The sequence below is a fragment of the Cervus canadensis genome, chromosome 25, assembly GCF_019320065.1.
Source record: "Cervus canadensis isolate Bull #8, Minnesota chromosome 25, ASM1932006v1, whole genome shotgun sequence".
Lineage (NCBI taxonomy): Eukaryota > Metazoa > Chordata > Mammalia > Artiodactyla > Cervidae > Cervus > Cervus canadensis.
Window position 1 is genome coordinate 1,866,939 of NC_057410.1, and position 16,025 is coordinate 1,882,963.

Sequence of the window (16,025 nt, forward strand, 5' to 3'; positions counted from 1 at the left end):
AACAAATCTACTTGTCTGGGACCCAAGACAATTAATTAAACTTACTGAGAGAAACAGAGTAGCCTCTAGTCACCTGGAGACAAGTTTAAGAGATGCAAACAACTGTAACACTTGGGCACATGAAAATGGCTATAATCTGAAGAACAGCCACACGTCACTTCCAATGGTGCATCTATACTGAAAGTGATCTTCCCCCTCCAAAATAAATAATGTTTAAAGTCAGCTGAATCTTGAACAAATACTCTGACTTTTCTTTAAAGTAAGGGCTATGACAGCTACCTTAACGAGAGGGCCAATAAACTCAGGGCAAGGGGCTCATTGTGCTGACACTGTCACCTCATTTAGGACTTGAGCTGATTTATCCTGATGGGCTGACAGGTCACTGACATCTGCAGCTTACCGAGATTCTTACTGATTTCACAAGTAAAAAACACTGTCCACTCAAGACAACCGCAGTCCAGACGCCTTCTCCTGATAGGGAACGTCTCCTTTCCTGACTTCACTGAGCACCATGGGAAAAGGTGTCATTTCAGGCCCACTGCAGTAACTCTGGATGACGGAACGGCTGGGAGCAGAGACCATAAGGGGCTAGAATGTTACACCTTAGCAATTACAAATAAAAAGATTTTTTAAAAAGATCAAAATCACCTGAAGAAAAAACTAATCTCTCCTGCATTAAGAGATATTTGGTATTAATAAGGTAATTTGAAAAGAAGCTAAAGTCAAGACCTAAAAATATCAGGTCCTTGGCCACACCAAGAAATCACAGAAGAAATCCTTTAACCAAGTAAGCTTTGTTCTAACATGAATTTCAAGACAAAAGACAAGGCAAGGCAAGGTAATTTTTAAAAATCCACCAACTATCCACTTAACTTGAAGGAAGGAAGGGAGGTGAGAAAAGGGGGGAGAAAGAGCAAGAAGACAAAAAAGAAGAGGAACAAGGAAAAGGAATGCCCAGTGTCACCCGTTAAACACGGCCATAGATTATTTTCAGCAATTCCCATCAGGAAGTGGAACTCAGGGACTTCTCCAGTGGTCCAGTGGCTAAGACTCTACACTCGCAATGCAGGGAATCTGGGTTCGATCCTGGTCAGGGAACTAGACTCCACATGCCACAACTAAAGACCCAGTATGCTGCAACTGAGTGAAGACCCTGCGTGCGATAACTCTGACCCCACACCTAAACATATATATATAAATACATATACAAATAACAAATGCTGAATAGGGTGTAGAGAAAAGGGAACCCTCCTACACTGTTGGTAGGAATGTAAACTGGTACAGTCACTACAGAAAAGAGTATGGAAGTTCCTCAGAAAACTAAAAGTAGAATTACCAGATGATCCAGCAATCCTGCTCCTGGCTATACACCTGGAAAAAACGGTAATCCAAAGAGACACATGCACCCTCTTGTTCAAAGCAGCACTATTTACAACAGCCAAGACACAGATACACCCTGAATGTTCATCGACACATGAATGGATAATGAAGACGTGGTGTGTCTCACACACACACACACACACAAAATGAAACACTACTCAGCCATAAAAAAGAATGAAATAATACCACTTGAAGCAACATGGACCTAGAAATTATCATACTATGTGAAGGAAGTTGGAAAGACAAACACCATATGATATCACTTGTATGAGGAATCTAAAATATGGCACAATGGGGACTTCCCTCGCAGTTCATCGTTAAGATTCTGCACCTCCAATGCAAGGGGTATTGGGTTTGACCCCTGATCAGGGAAGATCCCACAGGCAGCATAGCGTAGCCAAAAAAAGAAAAAAAAAAGACGCAATGAACTTATCCACGAAACAGAAATAGACTCACAGAGAACAGACTTATGGTTGTCAAGGTCAGGGGGGTGGAGGAGGGACAGACTGGGAGTTCGGGATTAGCAGATACAAACTATTATACACAGGATAATAGGAATTATATTCAGCATCTAGTAATAAATCATGATGGAAAAGAATATGAGTAAGTACATATATGTGTGTGTTTCTGTATAATGGATCACTTTGCTGCACAGCAGAAATGAATGTAACATTGTAAACCAACTACACCCCAATAAAGTTTTTATAAATTAGTGCTTTCATCATGGGCCAAGAATTGCATAGGCAATTTTCCAAAGGGGAAATGCAAATGGTCAACAGGCACGGGAGAAGATGCTCAACAAAGAAATGGAAATCAAAACCACAATGAGATACCACCTCATAGGAAGGCTATTTGAAAAAAGAACATTAATGACAAATATCGGCAAGGATGAGGAGGAAAGGGAATCCTTGTACATTGTTGGCAGGAATATAAATTGGAGCAGCCACTGTGGAATATAGTATGGAGGCTCCTCAAAAAGCTAAAAATAGAACTAATATATGACCCAGCAATTCTACTGTGTGTGTATATACACACATCCATGCGGGCACGTGTGCACACACACAGGAAGACTACTCCGCCATAAAAAAGAACAAATTTTTTGGCATTTGCAGCAACATGGGTGGGCCTGAAGGGCATTACGCCGAGTGAAATAAGACAGAGAGAGCAGGGCAAATACTACGTGATGTTACTTATGTGTGGAATCTAAAAAATACAACAAACTAATGAACATAAAAAAGCAGACTTACAGATACAGAGAACAACTCAGGGGTTGCTATGGGGAGGGGTCGGGGTGGGCACGAGCAGGCAACACGGGGTGGGAGAGTGGGCGGTGGAAACCGTCGGTTATAAAACAGGCCACAAGGGTGCGCTGTACAATGCAGGGGTACAGCCAATACTTTTAGTGATCTTTAACTAAAATTATATATAAAAAATTAAAGTGTGTCAAACATTAATATGTAAGGAATGTACTATTTTTAATGAATTAATAAATATTTAAATATTTTCTTAGTTTTAATTTCTAAATAGTAAATATTGGCAAATATAACCCACTTAAATAAAAGTTCTTTGGAGTCCGTAATAATTTTTTAAAAAGTCAGATTAAGATTTGGGATCTGCTCATCTAGAATTCCCTGCCCCACTTGCCCTTCAAGGCTCTGCCCCTGCAGAAAGCCTCCCCTGAGAGCTTAGAGTTAATCCGCTAGAGTTGCTCATGAGAATAAAGACTACGTTGGTTCAGAGGCACTCAGTTAACTGTGCTGAATGAACTATGCACACCAAACATACATGTGTGGAAACATTTCAAAGTGGTTATTTTATATGTATCCACCATGACTAAATCCTCTCTTTCAAATCTTGAATCAACTACTGGTGGAAATGTAAACTTCATATATATTTGGAAGTCAATTGTACAATGTTTATAAAAACTGCAAAGTATATACCTTTAGAAAATTATCTTATTATTACAAATATGCAAAATAACATATGTACAAAGTTATTCATGCAGCACTGTTTATAACTGAGAGAAAAGTCAAAATGCCTTTTTTTTTTTTTTTTTGAGGAGTTACAAGTCACTATGAAAAGAGCAGGGAAAATGCTTGCAAAAATGTATGTAACTTACTTAAACAAGAAACACACATAACTACTCCTGATTCTCCCCTGTGCTCAACTCTTCCCCTAAAAGTATTTTAAATTGTAGAGATTTGCCTTAAAAATCTTACTGATAACATAGCACAATAATAACCATAAATATTATAAATGATAGAAACTTCATACACAGCCCATAATACTGTACAGATGCAAATAAGAATAACGAAATTTTTGATGTTATGTTGTAAGTCTGAATCACAACAACACATACAACTTGATGTATGTGTAAGAAAAGTGCAAGGCAATCATTTTTTTAAAAATGAAGAAAAGAACACAGAAACATTTTCATGTATGTGTATATTTCATGCTTATAAGTGCACAGTATACACAAAAACTGGTAATCCTAGTTGACCCTGGAAAGAGGAACTGAGTGGTTTATATCGTAGGAACAAGAAGAAAATTTCACTCTGCTTTTTTCTAGAAGTAGAACTTTACACCATATAAAAGTGACACCAATTCAAAGAGCAAAACTAAAAATATGTAATTTTTCACATTAGGAATAACTTCTCATCTTTCTTTTTCCAGCCTCAGAAAATGTTAATCCCTAATGTCATTTTAAAATTTTTTATTTTTTTCAGGTATAGTTGATTTACAATGTCATGTTCATTTCTACTGTATAGCAAAGTGGTTCAGTTATACACATGCTATTTATTTTTTCATATTTTTTCCTTATGGTTTATCACAGGATACTGAATATAGTTACCTGTGCTATACAGTAGGACCTTGTTGTTTATCCATCATACACACACACGCACACACACACATTAGGCTGGTGCAAAAGTAATTGCAGCTTTGCACTGTTGAAATTTGTCATGATATTGGAATACATTCTTAAATAAATACGGTTATGTTACACATTTTTTAATGTGTATTTCTTGTTCTATGTTTTTTTGCTAATGACATTACTTGTTGTTTGTTTTATACGCACTTTAGACTATGGAAATGATGTGAGACAAAAAGAAAATTCGAGTGATTTTCTTATTCAAGTTCAAAAATGTGTTGTAAAAAGCAGAGGAGACAACCACAACATCAAAACCGCACTTGGCTCAGGAACTGCTAAAGACAGTGCAGTGGCGATTCAACAAGTTTTGCAAAGGAGACGAGAGCTTGAAGATGAGGAGCATAGAGGTCAGCCATCAGGAGGTAACAACAACAGCTGAGCACCATCATCAAAGCTGATCCTCTTAAAATCACACGAGAAGTTGCCAAAGAACTCAACCTAGACCATTTGGAATTTGAAGCAAACTGGAAAGGTAAAAAGCTTAATAAGTGGGTACCTCACAAGCTTATCAAAAATCAAAAAAACTGTCCTTTTGAATTGTTGTCTTCTCTTATCCTAGGCAACAAGGATGAACCATTTCTTGATTGGATCATGACATGCAATGAAAAGTGGATTTTATACAACAATCATCAACAACCAGCTCAGTGAATGGACCAAGAAGCTCCAAAGCATTCCCAAAGCCAAACTTGCACCGAAAAAAAAAAGGTCATGGTTACTGTTTGGTGGTCTGCTGCCAGTCTAATTCACTACAGCTTTCTGAATCCCAGCAAAATGATTACATCTGATAAGTATGCTCAGCAAATCAGTGAGATGCACTAAGAACTACAATGCCTGCAGCCGGTATCAGTCAACAGAAAGGACCCAATTCTTCTCCAGGACAACCAACGCTTCAGAAGTCGAATAAACTGGCTACGAAGTTCTGCCTCATCTGCCACGTTCACCTGACCAACCACCGCTTCTTTAAGCATCTTAACAGCTTTTTGCAGGGAAAATGCTTCCACAACCAGCAGGAGGCAGAAAATGCTTTCCAAGAGTTCGTTGAATCCTGAAGCACAGGTATTTACACTACAGGAATAAACAAACATTTTTCACTGACAAAAAAATGTGTTGATTGAAAAATAAAATTAAAAAGTGTGTTGACTGTAACAGTTCCTATCTTGATTAACAAAGATGTACTTGCATGCGTGCTAAGTTGCTTCAGTTGTATTTGACTCCTCGAGCCTAGTTATGTGGGTTTAAAATTCATGGTCCAAAACCGCAATTACATTTGCACCAATCTAATAATAGTTTTGGAGAAGGAAATGGCAACCCACTCCAGTACTCTTGCCTGGAAAATCCCATGGACGGAGGAGCGTGGTAGGCTACGGTCCATGGGGCCGCAAAGAGTCGGACACGACTGACGGACGTCACTCTCACTTTCACTAATAGTTTGCATCTGCTAATTTCAAACTCCCATGTATCCTTCTCCCTGGCTCTTGGCAACCAGTCTGTTCTCTATGTCAACAAGTCTGTTTCTGTTTTGTAGACAGGTTTGTTTGTGCCTATTTTAGATTCTACATATAAGTGATATAATAAGGTGTGTGTCTTTTTCTGACTTACTTCAATTAGTGTGATAATCTCTAGTTGCATCCATGTTGCTGTAAATGGCATTATTTTGTTCTTTTTATGGCTGAGTAGTATTCCACTGTATACATGTACCACATCTTCCTTATCCATTCATCTGTTGATGGACATTTAGGTTGTATTCATTGCTTTGGCTATTGTGAATAGTGCTGCTATGAACATGTAAGTGGTATCATATGGTATTTGTCTTTCTCTTTCTGACTTACTTCACACTGGATAGGATGCAGAGAAAAGGGAACCCTTGGTACACTATTAGTGGGAATACAATTTGGAAGAGTCACTATGGAAAACAGTATGACGTTTCCTCAAAAAAACCAACTAAAAATAGAAATACCAGAGGATCCAGCAATTATATTCCAGGGCATATATCGGAAGAAAATGAAAACACTAATTCAAAAAGATACATGCAACCCAATATCCATGAAGCACTATTTACAATGGCCAAGATAAGGAAGCAACCAACTTGCTCATGGCTTCTCTCAAAGCTCAGATGGTAAAAAAAAATCTGCCTGCTAATGCTGGAGACCCAGGTTCGACCCCTGGGTTGGGAAGACCCCTGGAGAAGGAAATGGCAACCCACTCCAGTATTCTTACCTGGAGAATCCCCATGGACAGAGAACCCTGGTGGGTTACAGTCCATGGGGCTGCAAAGACTCGGACACGGCTGAGCGGCTAAACCACCACGGCAAGAGGTTCATCAACCAGTAAACGGATGAAGAAGATGTGAGACTCAGACACTCACAAACACACCTAATACACAAAAGATACTCCTCAGCCATGAAAAGGAATGAAACCCTGCCATCTCAGCAATACGGATGGACCCAGAAAATATTACGCTTAGTGAAATAGGTCAAACAGAGAAATATAAACACTGTGTATCCCTTATACGCAGAATCTAAAAAATAATACAGTAGGGCGCAGGCGAGGGTTGGATTGGGAATTTGGGACTAGCAAATGCAAATTATTATATATAGAATGGATAAACAATGAGGTCCTACTGTATAGCACAGTTAATTATATTCAGGATCTTATAAAAAACCATAATGAAAAAGAATATGAAAAATAATATATATACATATAACTGAATTAATTTGTTGTACATCAGAAACTAACACAACATAAATCAACCACACTTTGATTAAAAGTAAATAAGTAAAAATTTTCAAGGAAAAATGAAGAAAAATTAGAATAATACAAATGAAAATACAAACAAAAAAGAAACAAGACTCACAGATACAAAACAACAAACTAGTGGTTACCAAAGGCGAGAGGAAAGGAGTGTGGAGCAAATTAGGGGGATGGAATTAAGAGACACAAACTCAGTCAGCTCAGTTCAGTCACTCAGTCGTGCAGTTCAGTCACTCAGTCGTGTCCGACTCTCTGCAATACCATGGATCACGGCACACCAGGCCTCCTTGTCCATCACCAACTCCCGGAGTCTACCAACCCATATCCAACGAGTCAGTGATGCCATCCAGCCATCTCATCCTCTGTCGGCCCCTTCTCCTCCTGCCCCCAATCCCTCCCAGCATCAGGGTCTTTTCCAATGAGTCAATTCTTCGCATGAGGTGGCCAAAGTATTGGAGTTTCAGCTTCAGCATCAGTCCTTCCAGTGAACACTGATCTCCTTTAGGATGGACTGGTTGGATCTCCTTGCAGTCCAAAGGACTCTTAAGAGTTTTCTCCAACACCACAGTTCAAAAGCATCAATTTTTCAGCACTCAGCTTTCTTCACAGTCCAACTCTCACATCCATACATGACCACTGGAAAAACCACAGCCTTGACTAGATGGACCCTTGTTGGCAAAGTAATGTCTCTGCTTTTCAATATGCTCTCTAGGTTGGTCAAAACTTTCCTTCCAAGGAGTAAGCATCTTTTAATTTCATGGTTGCAATCACCATCTGCAGTGATTTTGGAACCCCCAAAAATAAAGTCTGACACTGTTTCCAATGTTTCTCCATCTATTTCCCATGAAGTGATGGGATCAGATGCCATGATCTTAATTTTCTGAATGTTGAGCTTTAAGCCAACTTTTTCATTCTCCTCCTTCACTTTCATCAAGAGGCTTTTTAGTTCCTCTTCACTTTCTGCCATAAGGGTGGTGTCGTCTGCATATCTGAGATTATTGATATTTCTCCCGGCAGTCTTGATTCCAGCTTGTGCTTCTTCCAGCCCAGCGTTTCTCATGATGTACTCTGCATATAAGTTAAGTAAGCAGGGTGACAATATTCAGCCTTGACGTACTCCTTTTCCTATTTGGAACCAGCCTGTTGTTCCATGTTCAGTTCTAACTGTTGCTTCCTGACCTGCATCCACGTTTCTCAAGAGGCAGGTCAGATGGTCTGGTATTCCCATCTCTTGAAGAATTTTCCACAGTTTTGTGATCCACACAGTCAAATGCTTTGGCATTGTCAATAAAGCAGAAATAGATGTTTTTCTGGAACTCTCTTGTTATTTCTATGATCCAGCTGATGTTGGTGACTTAATCTCTGGTTCCTCTGACTTTTCTAAAACCAGCTTGAACATCTGGAAGTTCATGGTTCACGTATTGCTGAAGCCTGGCTTGGAGAATTTTGAGCATTATTTTACTAGCGTGTGAGATGAGTGCAATTGTGCGGTAGTTCGAGCATTCTTTGGCATTGCCTTTCTTTGGGATTGGAATGAAAATGGACGTTTTCCAGTCCTGTGGCCACTGCTGAGTTTTCCAAATTTCCTGGCATATTGAGTGCAGCACTTTCACAGCATCAGCTTTCAGGATTTGAAATAGCTCAGCTGGAATTCCATCACCTCCACTAGCTTTGTTCGTGGTGATGCTTTCTAAGGCCCACTTGACTTCACATTCCAGGATGTCTGGCTCTAGGTGAGTGATCACACCTTCGTGATTATCTGGGTCATGAAGATCTTTTTTGTACAGTTCTTCTGTGTATTCTTGCCACCTCTTCTTAATATCTTCTGCTTCTGTAAGGTCCATACAATTTCTGTCCTTTATTGAGCCCATCTTTGCATGAAGTGTTCCCTTGGTATCTCTAACTTTCTTGAAGAGGTCTCTAGTCTTTCCCATTCTGTTGTTTTCCTCTATTTCTTTGCATTGATTGCTGAGGAAGGCTTTCTTATCTCTCCTGGCTATTCTTTGGAACTCTGCATTCAAATGGGAATATCTTTCCTTATCTCCTTTGCTTTTCACTTCTCTTCTTTTCACAGCTATTTGTAAGGCCTCCTCAGAGAACCACTTTGCTTTTTTGCATTTCTTTTCCATGGGGATGGTCTTAATCCCTGTCTCCTGTACAATGTCACAAACCTCCGTCCATAGTTCATCAGGCACTCTGTCTATCAGATCTAGTCCCTTAAATCTATTTCTCACTTCCACTGTGTAATCATAAGGGATTTGATTTAGGTCATACCTGAATGGTCTAATGGTTTTCCCTACTTTCTTCAATTTAAGTCTGAATTTGGCAATAAGGAGTTCATGATCTGAGCCACAGTCAGCTCCTGGTCTTGTTTTTGCTGACTGTATGGAGCTTCTCCATCTTTGGCTGCAAAGAATATAATCAATCTGATTTCAGTGTTGACCATCTGGTGATGTCCATGTGTAGAGTCTTCTCTTGTGTTGTTGGAAGAGGGTGTTTGCTATGACCAGTGTGTTCTCTTGGCAGAACTCTATTAGCCTTTGCCCGTACTCCAAGACCAAATTTGCCTGTTACTCCAGGTGTTTCCTGACTTCCTACTTTTGCATTCCAGTCCCCTATAATGAAAAGGACATCTTTTTGGGGTGTTAGTTCTAAAAGGTCTTGTAGGTCTTCATAGAACCCTTCAACTTCAGCTTCTTCAGCGTTACTGGTTGGGGCATAGACTTGGATTACTGTGATATTGAATGGTTTGCCTTGCAAATGAACAGAGATCGTTCTGTCATTTTTGAGATTACATCCAAGTACTGCATTTCAGACTATTTTGTTGACCATAATGGCTACTCCATTTCTTCTAAGGGATTCCTGCCCACAGTAGTAGATTTAATGGTCATCTAAGTTAAATTCACCCATTCCAGTCCATCTTAGTTTGCTGATTCCTATAAAGTCAACGTTTACTCTTGCCATCTCCTGTTTGACCACTTCCAATTTGCCTTGATTCATGGACCTAACATTCCAGGTTCCCATGCGATATTGCTCTTTACAGCATCGGACCTTGCTTGTACCACCAGTCACATCCACAACTGGGTATTGTCTTTGCTTTGGCTCCATCCCTTCATTCTTGCTGGAGTTAGTTCTCCACTGATCTCCAGTAGTATACTGGGCACCTACCGACCTGGGGAGTTCCTCTTTCAGTGTCCTATCTTTTTGCCTTTTCATACTGTTCATGGGGTTCTCAAGGCAAGAATACTGAAGTGGTTTGCCATTCCCTTCTCCAGTGGACCACATTCTGTCAGACCTCTCCACCGTGACCCGTCCGTCTTGGGGGTCCCCACACGGCATGGCTTAGTTTCACTGAGTTAGACAAGGCTGTGCTCTGAGACGAGCTACCCCACGCCCGAGGGCAGGGGCGGTGGCCGAGAGGAGCAGCCCCACATCCAAGGAGCAGCGGCTGTGCGGTTGCAGGAGGGCAGAGAGGAGCTGCTCCACGTTCAGGGTCAGGAGGGGCGGCTGTGAGGAGATGCCCCTCGTCCAACGTAAGGAGCAGCGGCTGTGCTTTGCTGGATTATCTGTGAAGAGATACCCAACGTCCAACGTAAGGGAAACCCAAGTAAGATGGTAGGTGTTGCAAAAGGGCATCAGAGGGCAGATACACTGAAATCATAATCACAGAAAACTAGCCAATCTGATCACACGGACCACAGCCTTGTCTAACTCAAAGAGATACAAACTACTACATGTAAAATAGATAAGCAACAAGGCTATATTACATAGCACAGGGAATGAGAGCCACTGTCTTGTAGTAAGTTTTAACTGAGTGTAATCTGTAAAGATGCTGGCTCCCTACGCTGCACACCTGAAACTAACACAATCATTACATCAACTACACTCAACTTTAAAAGTAGGAAAAACACCCACTGCTGCTGCTGCTAAGTCGCCTCAGTCATGTCCGACAGGCTCCGCCATCCCTGGGATTCTCTAGGCAAGAACACTGGAGTGGGTTGACATTTCCTTCTCCAATACATGAAGGTTTTAAATTAATTGTGTTAAGTAGTTAACTAATGGTTCTAGGGTAGGGTCACGGTCTTCACCTTTTACATTTTTTGAATTATTTAAATTTCTTATAATAATTACATTATTACTTTCACAATCTGAAAAATACAAATCTATAAGATTAAAGATACTGAACTTAAAAATCTATAGTCCTGTCTTTGAATTGGAAATACTGATACAAACTTGTAATGCATTTTCTTTCCAAAAAAAAACCTTATTTCCTAGCCTTCTTCACTAAAAACAGCAAGAAATAATGAACAATCCACTAAGCAATAGTGCCTCTTGCACCCAGACTGTGGCTTCTAAACATTATTTCCCAAAAAAGAGGCAAAGGCTGTTACATGCCCATGAATGGAGATGGAAAAGAGGATCTCTGAATATCAGGTCAGACCAGAAAATGAAGAAACTAGGAGGATCACATGAAAAGAACACTGGAGGGGATTCCCTGGTGGTCCCGTGATTACAACTCCTCTCTCACCACCAAGGTCCCAGGTTCAGTCTACTAAGACCACACAAACCGCGCAGTGCAGCCTAAACAGAAAGTGTTGGTTTTTTTTTTAAAAAGGACACTGCAGCCAACTTAAAGAGGTTCCCATTTGCCATTATGAGTTAATCAGTGAGACATCAGTAAGAATAAAAAAGAAATAAGACTGAAACACATCAGTACATTTAAATTGATGAGTTCATAATGACAATTCAAAAAACTTATCAGTCACCTTTGCAGGATGTTAGTGAACAAACTATTTTGAAAATAAAGATTCAATAATTAAAATAAAGATTCAAAGCATCTCTCTCACCTGTCCTGTACAAGATACACCTGAAAGTAATCAAGTAAATAATGAGGGAAGTATCCCTTTATAAAAGTATTCCAGGACTTCCCTAGTAGTCCAGTGGTTAAGAATCCACCTGCCAATGCAGGGGACATGGGTTCCATCCCTGGTCCAGGAAGATTTCACATGCCGCAGGGCAATTAAGCCCATGCATCACAACTGCTGAAGCCCGCGCGCCCTAGAGCCCGTGTTCTGCAACAAGAAGCCACCACAATGAGGAGCCTGCACACCACGTCTGAAGAGCAGCTCCCACTCACTTCAAGTGGGGAAAGCCCACGCACAGCAATGAAGACCCAGAGTAGCAGAAAATAAAATAAATGACTATTAAAAAGTAAAACTGCTAAGAAAAATTCCAGCTAAAATAAATTTTAAAATAATACAAATTGAATATCATCATTTTATAACCACTAATGAAATTCAATAAAGGATGTAGACAAGGTTCATCAACGGCTGCTGACATCATGAAAATTAGACTAATAGACCTCACACACTTCCTCCTAACGGATGTACACTATAAAGTATTCTAGCCAACACTGAATCTGAATCTGATCAAATCCACTTGTGGTAAAATTACTGGGCAAATAACCAAGTTTCTTCAACAAATACACTGGGGGAAAAAAAAAGGAGAGGGGAAATTTTTCAGATTAAGTGATTTTTAAACATATATTGACCAACTACAAGATACAGACTTTATTTGACTAAACATACAAGCTGTTTAGAAAATATGATACAGTCAGGGAAATATGAACACCAGATATTTAATATTCAGGAATTACTGTTAATTATTTTAGAAGTATAAATGGTATTGACATTATATCTTTAAAGTCATTATCTAGGAGTATATACTTAAATACTCAGGGTGAAATTATACACCAGATCCTCTTCAGGACAGTCAGGAAAGGGGATAGGATTATAGATGAAACAAGAGTAGCCACAAGCTAACAACTGCATATGGAAGTTCATTTAACTATTCCAATGCTTTCAAATGTTTGAAATTTTCCATAGTAAAGTTATTTAAATAAGCAACTCTCAAAAAAGAAAAATATACATATTTGAAATATAGCCACTGAAATGAAATAAATTTTATATACTAATCTCTTATTGAAGCCCAGTTCAATTCCTATCTCCATCCCTACTTCCTAGATTGATTTCTATCTTTTTTCTATTTGTTTACACTGCACGGTTAGATACAACTAAATTCTACAACATTCCATCTATACTACAGAATCTAACCCACTCTATCTACTGTTGTTTTGTTCATAAATTATCAAGTTTATCTTCACAGCTAGCCAGTAAGGTCTTTTAATGCACAGAAAAAATTTTTTGATCCCACAGTCTTAAAATGGTCCTAAGACTTCTAATGGTCCCAAATACCTTATCTGATAGTCAAGGTGTCTCTGAAAATCCCTGGGACCTAGGGGAAAATGCAACAGTCTTCCCTGTCACCCCAAAAACTACTAAGATTTTACTCTAGTAAAAGCATATAATATTGTCTTTTTCAAATTTAACTGAGGTCCCCTTTATAACGTCAAAATGATAAGTCTCCAGCAAGCTAGGGCAAGCTAACAAGCACAAGCTTTCCTCCCAGAATTCAAATGGGAACTCTTTCACAAAACAAAATTATACATTACTAGGCTTAAATAGAAAGTTTATTATCTAAGTGGTTGATTATTTAATAAAAATTTCAGCTATAATATAAAGAAAGTTTGCCCAAAGAAATAGTCACAAAGCCCGGGAAAAAAGAACTCACCACCTAACTAGAGTCCAAGAGCACTGGAAAACAAGTCTATTGGTGCACTCACGAGTGTCAAGAGTTGATTTATAGCCCCTTATCCTTTTTAAAATGTTTTAAAATAACTGACTTTTCCATCTAATCGTAAGAGAAATCCATGTAATTTATAAAGAGATAAGCAAAAAAAGAAAATAAAAACCATCCTACTACCTCCTCCCTAACATTCTGTCTTACTAAACAGTAAGTCTTTTGAGAGCAGGGAAAAAAAAAAGGCACATGGGCTTACAATGTGAGTAAGACGCAGATTTGTCTTTCAATTTTTTTACATTTCACCATTTGCATAAATCCAGGGCCAGAAAATTAAAAAACCTACATTCCACTCTGGGAATTTTCTTGGTTTACAATAATTTGGGGGCATTTTTCTAACGTCCTGAAAATTTCTTACCATAGTAGCAGCAGAGCCTTACAGTTCCAATGGCCAAGTCGGGCAGTAAACACGTCATATGCACTCTACGTAAAAGCTGCCCCATTTTAACTTACATTTAAGTTACTTACTCAAACTACCATTCCTTTTATTTGCTATTTTCTATGTCTATCCAACTCCATCAAGAGATTTTTATTTCATGTACAGTTAAATATACACTGAATAAGTTTCTCCTCAAAATATCCTAGACTAGTCTGAATCTACACATATGCAAAACAATTCTAGTGTCAGAAAACTCACCCACCAGTACCCAAACATAATGCTCACCTGATCTCTAACTCAGACGCACTGCCTCATCCATCCTGGTGAAGTATAAAGAACTGCACTTATCAAGCATAATCTGAAGAGACATTGGAGAAAGGAGAGTGGATAGCCTCCAGCAATTCACCTAGGAGGAGGAAAAAAATTATCCCTTTCACCACCCAGAATCTAAACTCCACCAAATTTTCAGCAACAGTCAAATAAAACTCTCAGAACAGTTTTGACTTTTCACTGGCCTCAGTGCCTTAATTAAGCAGCCTAGGTGACAGTGCAAAAATTAATCTGAAGCTATTTTTTTTCTACCTTATTCCGAAGAGCCAAATATTGTCTGTCTTGACTATTAAAATCCCCTGAGATTTCAATTCTGCAGGAGCTCTACAGGGTTCTAAATTTAGCCAAGTAACAGAAATAGTTGGAAGGCATGCAATTCATTTTAATATCTGCACGTTTATGTTGCCAGGCAGCTAATTTTTAAAGTACTTTTAGAGTAGTCATCCACATATAAAAGAACAAATACATAAGCCATGTAATTAAAATATTTATTACCTATAACTTCTGGAAGTGACCAGCATCACTGCTCCAAAAATAAATTCCATGTTTCTTTCATAGGGATAGAGTTTTAAATATTTCAACAAAACATGGGACTTCCCTGGCAGTCCAGTGGTTATAACTCCACGCTGCCAACTCAGGGGACACCAATTCAATCCCTGGTCAGGGAACTAAGATCCCACATGCCGTGGCCAAAACAAAAAAAAAAATTTTTAATGTTAATAGCAATTTCCTTACAGCCTATTTATTTTTTTTCACTTCAAAGAAATATACAGATAGGTTTAGGGAGTTTCACCTTCAAGGCAAAACCCTTTCGTAGACTTTGCTGTGCGGCACAAATCAGTGCAACACTTAATCAACTACACTTCAACTTTTAAAAATCAAGGAAGAAAAGCTTTGCAGAAAGGACTGACACGTCCCATTTCATGTAGAGTCTCACAGCAGGACATGCTCAAGTTGTTGGCCCATTAGCAACTAGGGTGTACAAGATCTCAGTTCTAAGGCCAAATCTATTTTGGATTTTCTGAAACATCAGACCTCATAAGGAGCCATAAAAAAAGGCTCCAGCATAAATGTTCAATACAATAAACACCCTAACTTCATGTCAGTTTCATAGATTGTGTACACAAACCAATGTGTAAAGTGTATGTGCAGATGAATACAACATGCAGGTTCAAAATACAAAGTATTAAAGAGCTGGATTACAAGTTTCCCTATCTAAGGAGATTTGAATTCAGAGAGCAGAAGATAACAAAGAGGGAAACAACTCTTAAGTCATTATACCACAGGAAAAAAAGCCTGGATTATATAAAAGTAAAAAGGATACAAATACCTGTTTTCACCTTCACACGTCACCACCAAGTTAGAGGGGAAAAAAATACAATGCCAATTTTCTAAACAACATCCCATTATTTCCCATGGCAAGTCATCGACACTGCCTGTACCTCACTTCATTCTGAGAAATAATTCAATTCAGACACTTTATTATCGAGTACTTCTAGGAAGACACAGAAGGGTCTTAGGTCTGGAATCCACTCATTTTTTTGTACTGGAAATAAC

General features: G+C 39.0%; 1 protein-coding gene across 29 annotated transcripts in view; it reads right to left on the reverse strand.

Moving 5' to 3' along the window:
- R3HDM2 (R3H domain containing 2) overlaps window positions 1–16,025 on the reverse strand; it is a 158,649-nt gene that overhangs the window by 112,505 nt on the left and 30,119 nt on the right. For 3 of the 29 annotated variants that reach the window (XM_043446918.1, XM_043446929.1, XM_043446923.1), the window contains exon 2: window positions 14,424–14,544. The exons of the other annotated variants lie outside the window; for them this stretch is intronic. The gene's annotated coding sequence lies outside the window, so the exon portion shown is untranslated. The remainder of the gene's footprint in view (window positions 1–14,423; window positions 14,545–16,025) is intronic. 29 annotated transcript variants of the gene reach the window in all.